The sequence below is a fragment of the Lycorma delicatula genome, chromosome 3, assembly GCF_047948215.1.
Source record: "Lycorma delicatula isolate Av1 chromosome 3, ASM4794821v1, whole genome shotgun sequence".
Classification (NCBI taxonomy): Eukaryota; Metazoa; Arthropoda; class Insecta; order Hemiptera; family Fulgoridae; genus Lycorma; species Lycorma delicatula.
The window spans coordinates 4,042,810-4,056,351 of record NC_134457.1 but is presented as its reverse complement, the minus strand read 5'-3'; the positions used below and the strand labels follow the sequence as shown (position 1 = coordinate 4,056,351).

The following is a 13,542-nucleotide window of genomic DNA, read 5'->3' as shown; positions in this document are numbered from 1 at the left end:
TTAAATTCCAGAAACACAGCAGCATTAACAACTAAACTGTAGAAGAGTTGCTTCATTGTTAAAGTGTTAGGTTTAGTTCGTATTAAACATTTTCTAGCTTTAAAAAGCTTGCTGTATTGGATTTATTATACTGCCTGCTATATAATTGTGTCATCTGAATAAAAAAAAAACATGTGAATTTCCTGGAACTGTTATCTTAATCCTCTAGCATCATTCTCTTTAAAAAAATCTACTATATCACAAATAAATTCATTATAAATAAAAGAGGCCTCAAAGCATCTACTACAGCACTGTATGTAATCTGTTTAGCTTGTTCACTATTACTGAACATCACATTTGCATTCTCATAAAGGCCTATTAGTATCTGTGTCAACTTTCCTGGCATCCCCACTGCATGCAGTTTATTCCACCGTTTCTCGTGATTTATAGAAACAATTGCTTACTTAAGATCTATAAATACTGTATACATCACAATATTTTTAAGCCTTGTATAAATATTTATCAGTGCTAGTAAAGCAAATATTAGAGATGCACAATCTTGGTTCTTCTAAAACCCCCCTTACACTTCAGGGATCATACAATTATCCTCAGCCCAAGTCATTATTTGATTTAGTAAAATATTTTTGTAATGGTGTATAACAACACTATGAGTTTATAATTTTTATAAATCCTACAAGATTTTATAACAGACACATTTTTGAGGATTTCTTCACTTACCAGTATAATATTAAATAAATAATATCCCCATGCTGCATTATCTTACACACCTCATAATTGTCCATTCCTGGGATTGTTTTTAAATTTCTGATGGTCGATCAACTCAATATTTCTATTCAAAACTGGATATGCGCATCCACTAAACAAAATTATACCAGCACTATCAGTGAATAAGTAGACTGATAAAATTTGTCCAACTTGCTCTACTTTTCACTTATTTTTTGAGGAAGTTTAAACCAGTTTTACATTAATTTTTGGTCTAAAACTTTTCACCATTTGAAAGTACAAGTCTTGAAGAATAGATTTCATTTGAAATAGGCACAAAAAGTTCTTAAAAGCCAAAATAATTAGTTGCATAGTCTTTTTATAAACAAATTACAATATCTCAGCAACGAATAAACCAATTTTTTTGTACATTCATTGAGTTCGGAATTCCAAGAGCTAACTTTTTAAACAACAAAAATAGTAAAAAAGTTATTTTAGCCATAAATACTGTGCTTACAAAAAATGGCCATTTTGATGGTTTTTCAAATTTTTGCAGTAACTAATTAATGAAATTCAATGTTTAAGGGCTTATATTATAGGTATTGCAAATTCCCACAACTTCTATTCAGAAATTTTTCACCAAGAAAGTTTACCTTGGCCTACAATTGAAAAAGTGATTTTCACCACATCTGAATGGTCACAGTTTTCCAGTTAGTGAAAATATTGTCCAGTCGCATATAAACAAATTACACTTACCCTAATCTACAACCCTCTATACTTCCCTAAATTCTATTAATTTTCTTCAAAACTCAACCTTTTCTTCCCCCATTGACTTCACTATTAGTTGTCACAGTCAATAAGTGAAGGTCTAAAAACATTTAACAATAAGCTGCAACGATATAAAAACTTCTTAAGTAAAAATTTATTACAAAAAATGATTTTTTAAAATAACAGATATAACAGTAGTAGTTAACTTGCTGATGATCATTAATCTGAAGCGATCTGAAAAAAGAAAGAATAATTTTGTTTCAGTTCAAAATGGCAAAATATAAATAAAAATAAAAAAATTCCTTAAAATAATGTCTTCTCTTTTAACATTATAGCTTTTTTAGAATGGAATATCAAATATTAAATGCGTTTGGTTATACATTTTAGAAAATTACTGCATCAATGGAAATTTTTGGTGACTTTTTATGATCAATAGAAAGGTTAAAAAAAATCAATTCTTAGAGAGAGTAAATACCTTATTCAAAGCACTGGATCTAGGTAAGGTAGAAAACTATTTGCTCTTTTTGAGAGACTAACGAATTGCAGATCCTAAATGAAAGGAGATATTGATGATCAGCTGTTATCACTGGATTATTACTAAATTTCACCATAAAATCAGTTATCACTTTGCTCAAATCTGTGAATAGTGTCTGTAAATCCACTCTTGTAGCCAAGATGGTTATGATATTATAACAAGGTTAGTGAGCAATTGTTCCACCACAAAATAGACCCTTATTTATCAATGTTTCTTGTTTTCGATTACAATATAATTTTTCTTAAAATTTTGTACAAATATTTTAGTTTTGTGGTAGTCTGTAATCTGATACTTGATTTAATTAAGCATTTACTTTTAGTCTAGAAAAATTGTTAGAGTAAGAACAAATAATTACTTCATGATGTAGATATCTTAGGAGATTTTTATATTAGATTTTTTTTTTTTTGAATTTATATTCATTTTATATCTTTTTTTTTTATACATTATAATGGATTTGTATTGACGTTGAAATATTATCATTACATCATCTTAAAGTATTTAGCCATTTTCGACTTTGGTGACACCAGTTCTGATAACGCATAAAGATAAGTAGTTAGATAACGCATTAAGATAACTACAGAGTGATCTTCATATGTGTTTATCATAATACATAAGAGAAATTTTATTAATATAAAAGAAGGAATTAGGTAAAATTTTTTTAAACAATTATGGAGATAGAGAAAGAATGATATTATTTACAGAATGAAAGCAACACAGATTTAAAGACTAAAACTAGACACGGTACCAGCAAAAAAACCAATCTAAATTTTGTTTAAAACAGTCCCACATGAACAAGACCTATGAGAACAGATTTATTTCTCGGTGAACATTTTTTAAGCAGACATTAGAATCGTGCTACTATTCCTTTAAAACATTTTTCATGGTAGAAGTCCAGCGCATTATATGATGAAGTTTCAATGAGGACAAAAAGAAAATTTTCTAATTAAGTGGTAATTGTAATTTTTAATAGGTGTACTATCAAATCAAATATTGTACCCTCTGATTAACAAATCCCAAACAGAAGTACAACTTATCCTAAAATTTGCTGATAAAACTTAAAATTTTACAAAAAAAAAATATTGTAACAGATTTTTTGTTTAAATTGAATAACATAATTTTAATATTAAAATTTAATGCTTCCAAATTAAATGGAAACATTATACATATATGAAATATTAAAACAACATCCTTTAACTTTTAATTACACATAATTCTACAAAAGAATAAATACAAGGGATAGCTGAAATGTAATGCACACTGAAACATAACAGAACAAAATTAGCAGAAAGCGACAGGTGCCTCCAACTGACAACCAAATCTCCACCCATTTACAAAATACAGTAATGCAAATAAAGTAAAACATAGTATTATAAAATATAATTGTAATTAACATAAGTATTTTATATTTATAAGTATTTGTTACTTTTAACTACTGCATAAAATTTTATATGCATACAACGCTTAGTTTAATAACAAAACTTTTCATTTTCAGTGAACTAATATAACTTTGAATCGGTTCAAAAAGAAATCTTAATGTACTACATTAACTTAAAGAAGTTAAAAATTTAAATATATTTAACGTAGCATTAATTAAATATTTAATGATTAAAATTAGCTGTACTATGCACAGAAAATACCTGTATTCATAACATATAATATTAGGAAATACAGTTTGCTGAATGTAATGTATGTCAGTAATAAACAATAAACTCTGAAAATATCAGTCTGGACTTACAAATAAGATTTGACCTACTAACAATTTACCTAAGATGGTTATAAGCTAAAAAGAATTACATAAGTATATTAGGGATATAAAACTTGCATTAACGCATTGACTGCCGATTACTCCAATCATAGTGAATCGGCTAACAGCGCCACCCACTCCAATTGGAGTGGGCATCACATGTTTAGTTTCCAGCCTCATTCTGTCATCACCATTCTGTAAAACGTTGTTAACATGCGGCATCATTATTGAATAATTGCTTTTAATAGTGTTCAGTGTGGTTTTGGGATTTTCTTTCCAAATTCATAATATTGTGTTGGAGAAAATGAGTAACAATTCAGGGCCTTCTTCGAATACAATGTTACTTTTGCAAATAACAGGTTGTGATACTGAGTTACTGCGTTATTTACAAGACAGTGGCAGTGACGACTGGAATCTTGATAGTTCAAGTTCAATACTGATAATGAAGACAAAATGAAAGACCCTTTCATTTCAAGCATGCTGGTAATTTCCCCAGCACATCAGTTTTTATGGCTCAAAACTTGAAATATAATAAAGCAAAACGCACATATGTTACGAAAATGTACATTTACAGAATAGGAAATTCTGGTATCTACTCCCGAAGAAGGTAAACCACCAATATATTTTTTCTAGTTAATTATTGATGAGGATTTTTTACAATCAAATATTAACCGACAAAATAAAATGCTGTTCATGTACTTTTACGCCCAGTAACAAATGAAAATTCTTGTATTACTCAATGGAAGAATGTTATACTAAAGGGAATAAAAACTTTCCTAGATTTATTACTTTGACACAATTTCTTTGAATTGTCTGGACAACCGGAACAGATCCATTATACAATACTCCAGTATGTAGAAAATACATATCAAGGAATCAATCTCTGTTTATTTTACATTGCCTGAAACGGCTCTTGGTGACCATCTGTGGAAAATAAGACCTGTCAATGATTTTTTTAATGCCAAAATTAAAAATTTATTTTATCTGGATAGAGAATTGTTGTTAAACAAAGCAATGATGCTTTGGACAGGTCATCCACAATTTAAACAATATATAAAAAATAAATGCCATAAGTATGGCTAAAATTGTATATGGTAACTGAACTGAATGGACTGATACAAAAATTTCACATAACTGAAGATTCTTCAAATATATATAGCAGATTGGGACATACGGAAAAAGCTGTATGTCACTCAGCTGACAATAAATTAGGTACAGGGCATGCAGTGTAACTAGATAAATATTACAATAGTGTTAACTTGGCCATTATTGGACCAAAATATTTATTGCTCAGGAACTTTGCAGGTTAACAGAAAAAATGATCCTAAGGAAGTAATAACTGCCAAACTGAAAAGAAGAAAAAATATTCAATGTTTTTTTAATGTAGTGTGAAGTACATGTAGAAAAATGGCAAGACAATTGTGATGACAATTGTCATGTAATGACAATTACATCCCAACAGAATTTGAAAATAAAATGACTGCGTTTTCAAACAAAAGAATCCGGGGAACAGAAAAGCCTGCCACTTTTATAGGGTACATTCAAACCCTGTTTGGGAAGACACCCACCTTGTGACGCTTCTGGTCGCCACACCACCAGCTCCATTCCTAGACCTGATGGACTTTAACAGGAGTCGTCTTTCACCCTCTAACTTTTTACATCTTACAGTAATAAGCCAGGCCTCATTGGAATGCCACTGCTGTAAATTTCTTAGTAGACATTTACATCGGTGATTTTTAAATTCGGCTTTTGCCTTTGCTGTAGGCCTCGTTCAGACATCTTGAATGTCCTACATCGTTGCCCTCTGAACTAGCTAGTTCATGGCAGGAATAAATTGCAGTGGTATATTACTCAACCCACCGGGTTGGTCTAGCGGTGAACTTGTCATTCCAAATCAGCCGATCTAAGTTGAGAGTTCTAAGGTTGAAATTTTAGTAAAGGCAGTTACTTTTATACAAATTTAAATACTAAATGGTAAATATTGGTGTTCTTTGGTGGTTGGGTTTCAATTAACCGCACATCTCAAGAATGGTCGACCTGAGACTGTACAAGACTACACTTCATTTACATTCACACATATCATCCTCATTCATCCTCTGAAAGTAATACCTTACGGTGGTTCAGGAAGCTAAACAGAAAAGAGAGAAAAAGTTATTTATGTGGTATATATTATTATGGAATCCTAATTGGGGTCTTAACTTTAAGACCATGAGCATCCTATACAAGTTTGTGAACAAGGCTATTATGCTATATGCAGTACCTGTTTGGGCGAATACGCTAAAATATAAAAGCTATCAGGATATATTATTGACGGCTCGATGCTTTATACTGTTAACAGTAATGAGTGGTTACCGTGCTATTTCACAGGAAGCAATCTATGTGATTGCAGATGTGAAACTGATAGATTTGACTGCATCTTAGAAGCAACAGTGTTATGTTGCAAAGAAGTCTGATGAGTTGAATTGTCATGAACAGCATGACAATGCCTTGTGGCAAGCTGAGTGGGATGACAGAGGATGAGTGTTATACGCATGATCTCTTTCCAAATGTTGTTGTTTGTGGGATGCCTCTTAGGTACACCCTAATAAATATGTGACGCAATTTTTTTCCAGCCATGGCACTTTCTGGGACAGACTGCAGAAATTTGGCCTGGTTGATTCTGGGATGTATCTTCAGTGTCAACAACTGGATGATGCTTACCATGTCCTTTATGAATGTTCAAAGTATGAATTGATGCGCATGGAGCCCTTCAGTTACCTTAATCTTCTCGGGTTGGCATTTGATCTCCATGTAAACTGGAGAAGCCGGGCTGAATGGGCAATTCTGAAGAATTGCATAGTCTATTTATCAAAAGAAAGGCTTGCTGAGGTGATATAGAGACCGGATTGGATTTTTCTGTTACTTTTACTTTTGTTATTGTTCTGTTTTCAGTTATGTTTTGTTTTAGTATAGTTACGGTGTTCGTGTTTTGTTTTGCATTGTGTGTTGAACTAACTTATACCTAATCAGGTAGGTAGTTCAGTTCCTTCGTTGTTGTTATAGTTTAGTCCATTCAGCTTTATTTAAGACTTGGTTAGTTCTCCGTAGATAGTAGTACACCAATAGGAATGTCGCTTGTGACATTCACATTGGTGACATCCTGGCTGAGGCAGATTGAAATATGTCATATGCCGAGGTTTTGAAGATGACCCCTGGTAAAGCTCATAAGGGTTAGGTACAGAGGGGGAGGTGAAGGGTGTCTTGCCCTATGGAGTCAGTGGTAAATTACCCTTGTAGCAAGAATTCAATTCTCTGGTACAAAAGATTATTTGCGCAGGTACTGCAGGTGAGTGTAGTCAATTCATATTATTTCTATAAAAAATATACATAAAGCACTTGTTTAAATAACTTCGATTAGAATCAATCAGAAATCTGCTGCCTTCACAAGTTTTACCTTCTATTTCCCCTGTAACAAAAACCTTCCTCACAGCATAATCAAAATAGAAAAAATTACTAAGGAAAAAAGGTGTAAAAGAAATGAAAAGAGTAAACAGAAAAGAATATAGAGAAAATAAAATCGGAACACAAACAATTTACAATTGCAAGGCATGTCCAGAAAACAGGCTTTAATTAAAATCTTTTTTATATTTTTCATAAAATGTAGATAAATATTTAAATTAATACTGAAATAAAAAAAAATGTTTAAAATAAAAATACCTTTGTCATGTTTATTTCAAATTCTCAGTTATTTAAGCTCTTCGATCAGAGTGTTTGATATCTAGGGAAAAATTCTACGAATAGAGCCGATCACTCTGATTCAAGTTTATTTTTAGTTTCTTATTTAACAAAAAAAAGAAAAATTACTAAATCATCAATTTGTAGTAATTAAGGATATTTTAAAAGTAATTAACCAAAAAAAAAAAAAAGTTTGTATCAGGATTGAAAGATTAACATTTTAGTTGGCAGTGATAAAGTCAACTGACATAAAGCAAATTATAGTTTTCATCACATCATTCTTCAATAGTAAAAATGGTAATATACATGTAAAAGTTATACTGTCACTAGAAACAAAATTATTAAAATTTAACAAAATTAAAAATAAAATTAAAATTAACAAAATTTTCTGTTTATAAGTATATAGAAAATTGTTTAAATTTATCATTTATAATTAATAATAATGTGCTAATTATATCTTTTTATAAATGTAAATATTTTTTACATATTTTTGTAAGTTTTGTCATATTTCTTAAGAGTTTTTTAGCTGTTAAGATAAGGAGAAATTGAGCAAAACTTTATGTACAGTTAAGACTAATGTAAGCAAAATAGGGGAATGATGTAAGCATTCCCATTGTGTTGCCTTTACGATTTATCTAAATGACCAATCAATCTCAACACTGTGCAGTACCCATTATTTTCAGAGCAATCTATAATAACTATGTTTAACAAGTCAACATATATTTCAGTAACAGTAGCAATTTCTTTATTTGTACTTAGTTTATAAGATCATGACAAACTTTAAAATTTTATAAAAATAATATCATTTCAATACTATATTTTAAATGAAAAAAAATATGGATTTTTAGAAAGCAAAAGTTAAGAGGCACTCTGGTAGTTTTCCTTCATAGAAACAGTATGCCTTAGAAAAAAGACTATGATAGTCTTGATGAATTCAATACAATTAAGTTCTTAATATGGAATATATTCATATACGTGTAAAAATTTTGGCTCATCTGCTTGTTCACTTGCCTACTTTTTTTGTAACAGTAATGCTTTTTGTATGTTTACATTTCATGTCCATCTAACTTTAATTTCATATTTAACTGCTAATTAGTCGGTTAGTTAAATTAATAACACACCTGATCAATAAGGAATAGGAGGCCTTGACTTACCTAGTACGCACTTCAGATAGTTAAGTATTCGTGCAACCTAGGAAATGAGTTCTAAGATATTTTGTAAATATTTTATAAATATATATTTTGTAAATAAGGGCGGCTACCCCAATAACCATTAATAAAGAAGCGGCTACTTGCAGACTGCCAAAAGGTGGTATCATACGTGGGAGGTTTTCTGACCTCCCACGGCACTTGTATGAAGAAGAAAATGGAAGCTCAATCCACAGAAAGACTGTCTCTGATTAAGGCTGACAAACTTACTAAGTTTATTAACAAATAAGTCAATCACAAATTTGGTAACTTACGGAACAAACTCAAGTAGATATTATTAACAGCAATTTCTTGAATAGCTAAACTTGGAACTTAGACAGGAAATAGTATTCTCTGCATGGCTTCCATCTGAATAATTTAGGTAGAAGAGAAACATGTAACAGTTCTAATCCAAATTAAATTTCCAGGCAGTTCAAATTTTAGTGGACAATGGTTATAAAATAATAATCTATATCTACGTTATGATTGCAAGTAATGTTTACAAAAGAAGTTTAATTCCCTCATAGAAGTACGTCAGATAAAAAATGAAGCACTGAGCGACCACCCTGCTAGTTTATGCATCTTATACCTAATGTAAACAATAATTCAATTCTCTTACATGATTTTCTTGATACTATGTGCCAAACATTGCAATTTTAACAGAAGATTGGTATCAGTAACAATGAAATGTGCAAATTGCTAAATTGTCTATTAAGCTACCAATTTAATCATTCCCACCCAATATAAGGGAGAACTGTAGTAATCTATTTTTAAAATGTTATAAATTAAAAAATTGAGGAAAAGATGTACAAACTGTAAACAAAACTATATCTGCAAACTACAAAGCTTTTTGATGTTGCAACAGACTAACAATGATAGTAATGTACTATAATACAAAGGACACTAGGAAAGTTTTGCAGTGTAACAGAATGGACCCATTACAGGCAGTTACAAGTTACAAGTTAGCAGGCTGGGATCTGCCCTGTAGTCATTTAAGTCACTATGTCAATATAATTTCCTTGTTAGCTTTTTTAATGAGAAGAGGTAGTGATGTCGTCATTGTCAAAAACTGAATACCGAGCCTTTTGCAAGCGGGTTAAGTGTTGATCAGTGTTTAGAGGAAATGACTCCTGTGTTTGGAAAAGATTATCCTCATTTTACAACATTATTTAGACGGTATGGAGATTTGAAAATGAAAGATAAATTTAGCCTTGAGTATGCTCCAAGGTCAGGTCAACCATCTTCGTTTGTGACAGGAAAACATTCCTCCAGTTTGAAAAATGCTTTAGACATACAGGTGTGTGACCTACTATCAAAAGAGGTGCCCTTGGGCATTAATGTACCAGCAATTCGTGTTAAACTGTAAGATCACCTTCAAATTGGAAAGCTTTGTACCTTTGGGGGTGTCACATAATTTGACTGACAATCAGATGACACATCATGTTTCATGGTGCAGTGAAATGCTGAAAACATTTGAAAATGGGGAATCTCCGTATGTGAAAGGTATTGTGGCAGGAGATGAAATTTATGACAAAAAATTCATATGTTTTAAAAAAGATTCACTCACAGAGATTACTCTAGAATAAAATCAAACTAAGTTTTTCTCATTTCCTCTTAATTATTTTTTAATAAACAAAAGTAAGTTTTATTTTTAACAAACAAAAATTTGTTAAAGATTTCTTTTTATACAAAAATACAATTTTCTTATATATAGCATTTAAATTTAATCCAATCAAATAATGTCTTGTCAAGGGCATAGTTTCTCTCTTGTAATAAATACCTTTTATCTCTTTATAATTTACATTTCATAGAAAAATGGACTGACCATACACAGCAGACATGCTAATGATTCAAAAATATTGACAAATAATAGATTAGTCATGTTTTATTTTAATAACATTTTCAAAATAATTTTTACACATAATAATAATATAAGACATGTTGAAACTTACAGTGCTGGTATATGAGTCAGTACATGAATAAAGCAATTAAATCATTTAAAACATGTATATGTAATTTCCTGTGACAGCAGACACTTAGTGTTGAAAGTTTTTCTCCATGACTGCAAACACCAATCAGCAGATGGTCATTTTAACATCAAAATTAAGTCAGTTGCAGAGATATGGTAGCAAAATGGCCCAGCACGCAATATGTTAATTGCAAAGATAAATTTATTATTATTAAAATATATTATAATTATTAAAACTATTATAATAATAGATAACTCCACCAACCTCTCTGTTGGAATGTTACTGTATGGCTTTTCATTGTGATGTTCTGAATTCGACCCAATCAGAAGTGGAATTTTTAAATTCTATTTTACATTCATTTTTTCTTAATGATAAAATTATTTATTTTCATACAACAAATTAACATCGAAAAAACACATTACTATGTTTTTTAGACCCTTAAATGAGATAAAATTAGAATTTTTTTTCTCTTTTAATTAATTAAAGTACAGAGAATTGCAGTGATTCATAAAAAACACAAATCAAAATTCATAACAATAAAATAAAAAATTGATTTACTTATTTCAATTGTACATTCTCACGCACTGTAATACTTACACATCAATCCAGATTAAAAATAATTAAGCAGCAGTCTAAACTTCATTCACTTAAGAGACAAGAGGTTCATGAATCATCAGTTTTACAAATTTTGTAAAAAGCTGTTCTTCAGCATCATTTTCAACCATTGATAAACTATCATCTGATACATTTTCATCTGCATCATCAAAATTCGCCTGAAAATGAATACTTATTTCAATATCTTCATACCTTTATAAAATTAAAATACATATGTAGTTTTAAAATTTTCAAGAGTAATAAAATAAATATTAAATAAAGTAAACCTTTATTTTATATTTTTTCAATATTTCAAGTTGAAAAATACAAAATCATTTATGGTTGCAGCAGAAACTTTTTCTGTTTATTTTTCAGCATATTTCTCATAATCATAAATTTTTTTTAATCTGTATTAAGATTACTTTTTAACACTTTCTAACCTCATTTAGATCTAAAATTTTAAATAGAAATTATTAATGTTTTTACTCTAAAAGAAGAATTTACATATTCTTGACGCCTTAGGATATCTTGTGCAGCTTTACTTAATTGAGGCCAATAAACACCTATGCTCTATTCTAACAAACTGATTACACCTGCAACATTATTAAATTCCTGAATCACCAAATCGAGATGTTGAAAGTATAACTAGTCTAACCTGGGCTTCAAATATCAACTTATCATACAGGAAATTAAGTACTGACCGTGTATCCCATCCTTGACACATTTCTTAATTATGTTACACTGCTTCAATACAGACTATTGGCTGTTAAAAAACTGATTTAAAATTAGAATCAGATCAATAATTACAAATTAGTAATTCTTCATCAGACTTGAAGGCTGAGTGCTATTGAGCAGTAATAACAGAAAACCATTAAATGAGTACTGAAACCTAAATAAACATAACCTTTGGTTATGTTTCAGATCAACCTGTATTCAATACAGTACTGTGATTTGCATTCAGATTAACCTTTGATTAATCTGAATATAGATCATCTATTAGCGTAATAAAATTTTCAGTTACTGATAAAAATGACAGCTGGCTAGTGTAAGAGTTCTATCATGTAATATGAAGGTTTATGGCATCGGAAAAATATGTGATAATAGATATTTTAGCAGAAGAAAGTTGCTTGGTGTCAAATCGGTTTAGCAACAGTAAAATTAGTTTATTTTGGGCAGCAACTAGTCGAATATGATAGAAAATTCTAATTTTTTTTTGTATTGCATTTTATGATAAACGTTATTTAGTTATCTTAAGCTCTCATTAGTGATTTTATGAAAACATTTTCATATTTAAGCTATTAGAAAAGTAAAATTTAGGAAATGCATCTACTGAACACTACGGTGGATGAGAGAAGGTTCTGATAATTTTTCATATTATGATTTCATAAAATTCCAATACTTTCTTAAGGATTATCGTATCATTAAATGCTAATTATTTTTATTTTACTGAAATTAATCTTTTTAAGATTCATTTACTCCTCTGCACTGTTAAATTATGAATAGTGCAGTACAGTACTGTATTGAATACAGGCTAATCTGAAATATAACCAAAGGTTATGTATATTTAAGTTTCAGTACTCATTACATGGTTTTCAGTTATTATTGCTCAAAAGCCTCAGCTTTCAAATCTGAATAAGAATTACTAATTTGTAAGTCTTGATTTGATTTTAATTTTGTTCAACTTTTTACAAAATAATTTTTGCAATATCTACGGTATCCCAGCGTATGATGGCAAAAACAGTTAATACAGTTTCTGAATGTCTTTGAAAGGAAGGTTTTATATTGACGAAAACAATACTGCTGCTTGTCGAAAACTGAAGAATAAAAATAATTGCTTGAATTGTAGCCTAATTGTAAAGATTTTAGATATCTGATGTCAAGATATTGATGAAAGCAATGTCTGCATTGCACTGTGTAACCTGTTCAATAATGTTCATGTTGATATTGTGCAAGTGTGGGTAGTTTTTTGTTGTCAGCAAAAACATAAATGAATGGCTAACTGGAATTGAAGACGAAAATTTTCAATTGATGACTGACTGGGAGATAATTGAAGATGTGCTGGGCCAGGACAGAGACAATGATGACAGCAAAAACATGACACCTTCGCTATCGATTGGTACATACGTCATGAAAGTGCTTTGAAAGCGTTTAATGTGTTCATCAAGTGGGCTGATGGAAATGAAGTGGCAGCTGCCAATATTTTAATGTTAAAAGTTAAAACGAGAAAATAATTTTAAACTGTCCATTAAAACAAAAAAACAGAAGACTACTAACCGGTTTTTTCTATTAAGTTAGTAGTTAGTTGTATTATTGTTATTCTGTTAATCA

The 13,542-nt window shown here is 30.2% G+C and overlaps 1 protein-coding gene across 1 annotated transcript in view; it reads right to left on the bottom strand.

Annotated features, from left to right (window-relative positions):
• Positions 1-1,602: 1,602 nt before the first annotated feature.
• The window catches only part of LOC142321355 (uncharacterized), a gene marked incomplete in the record, with an annotated part of 100,278 nt that continues 88,338 nt past the window's right edge, over positions 1,603-13,542 (bottom strand). The window contains 1 exon segment of the mRNA XM_075359374.1: positions 1,603-1,704.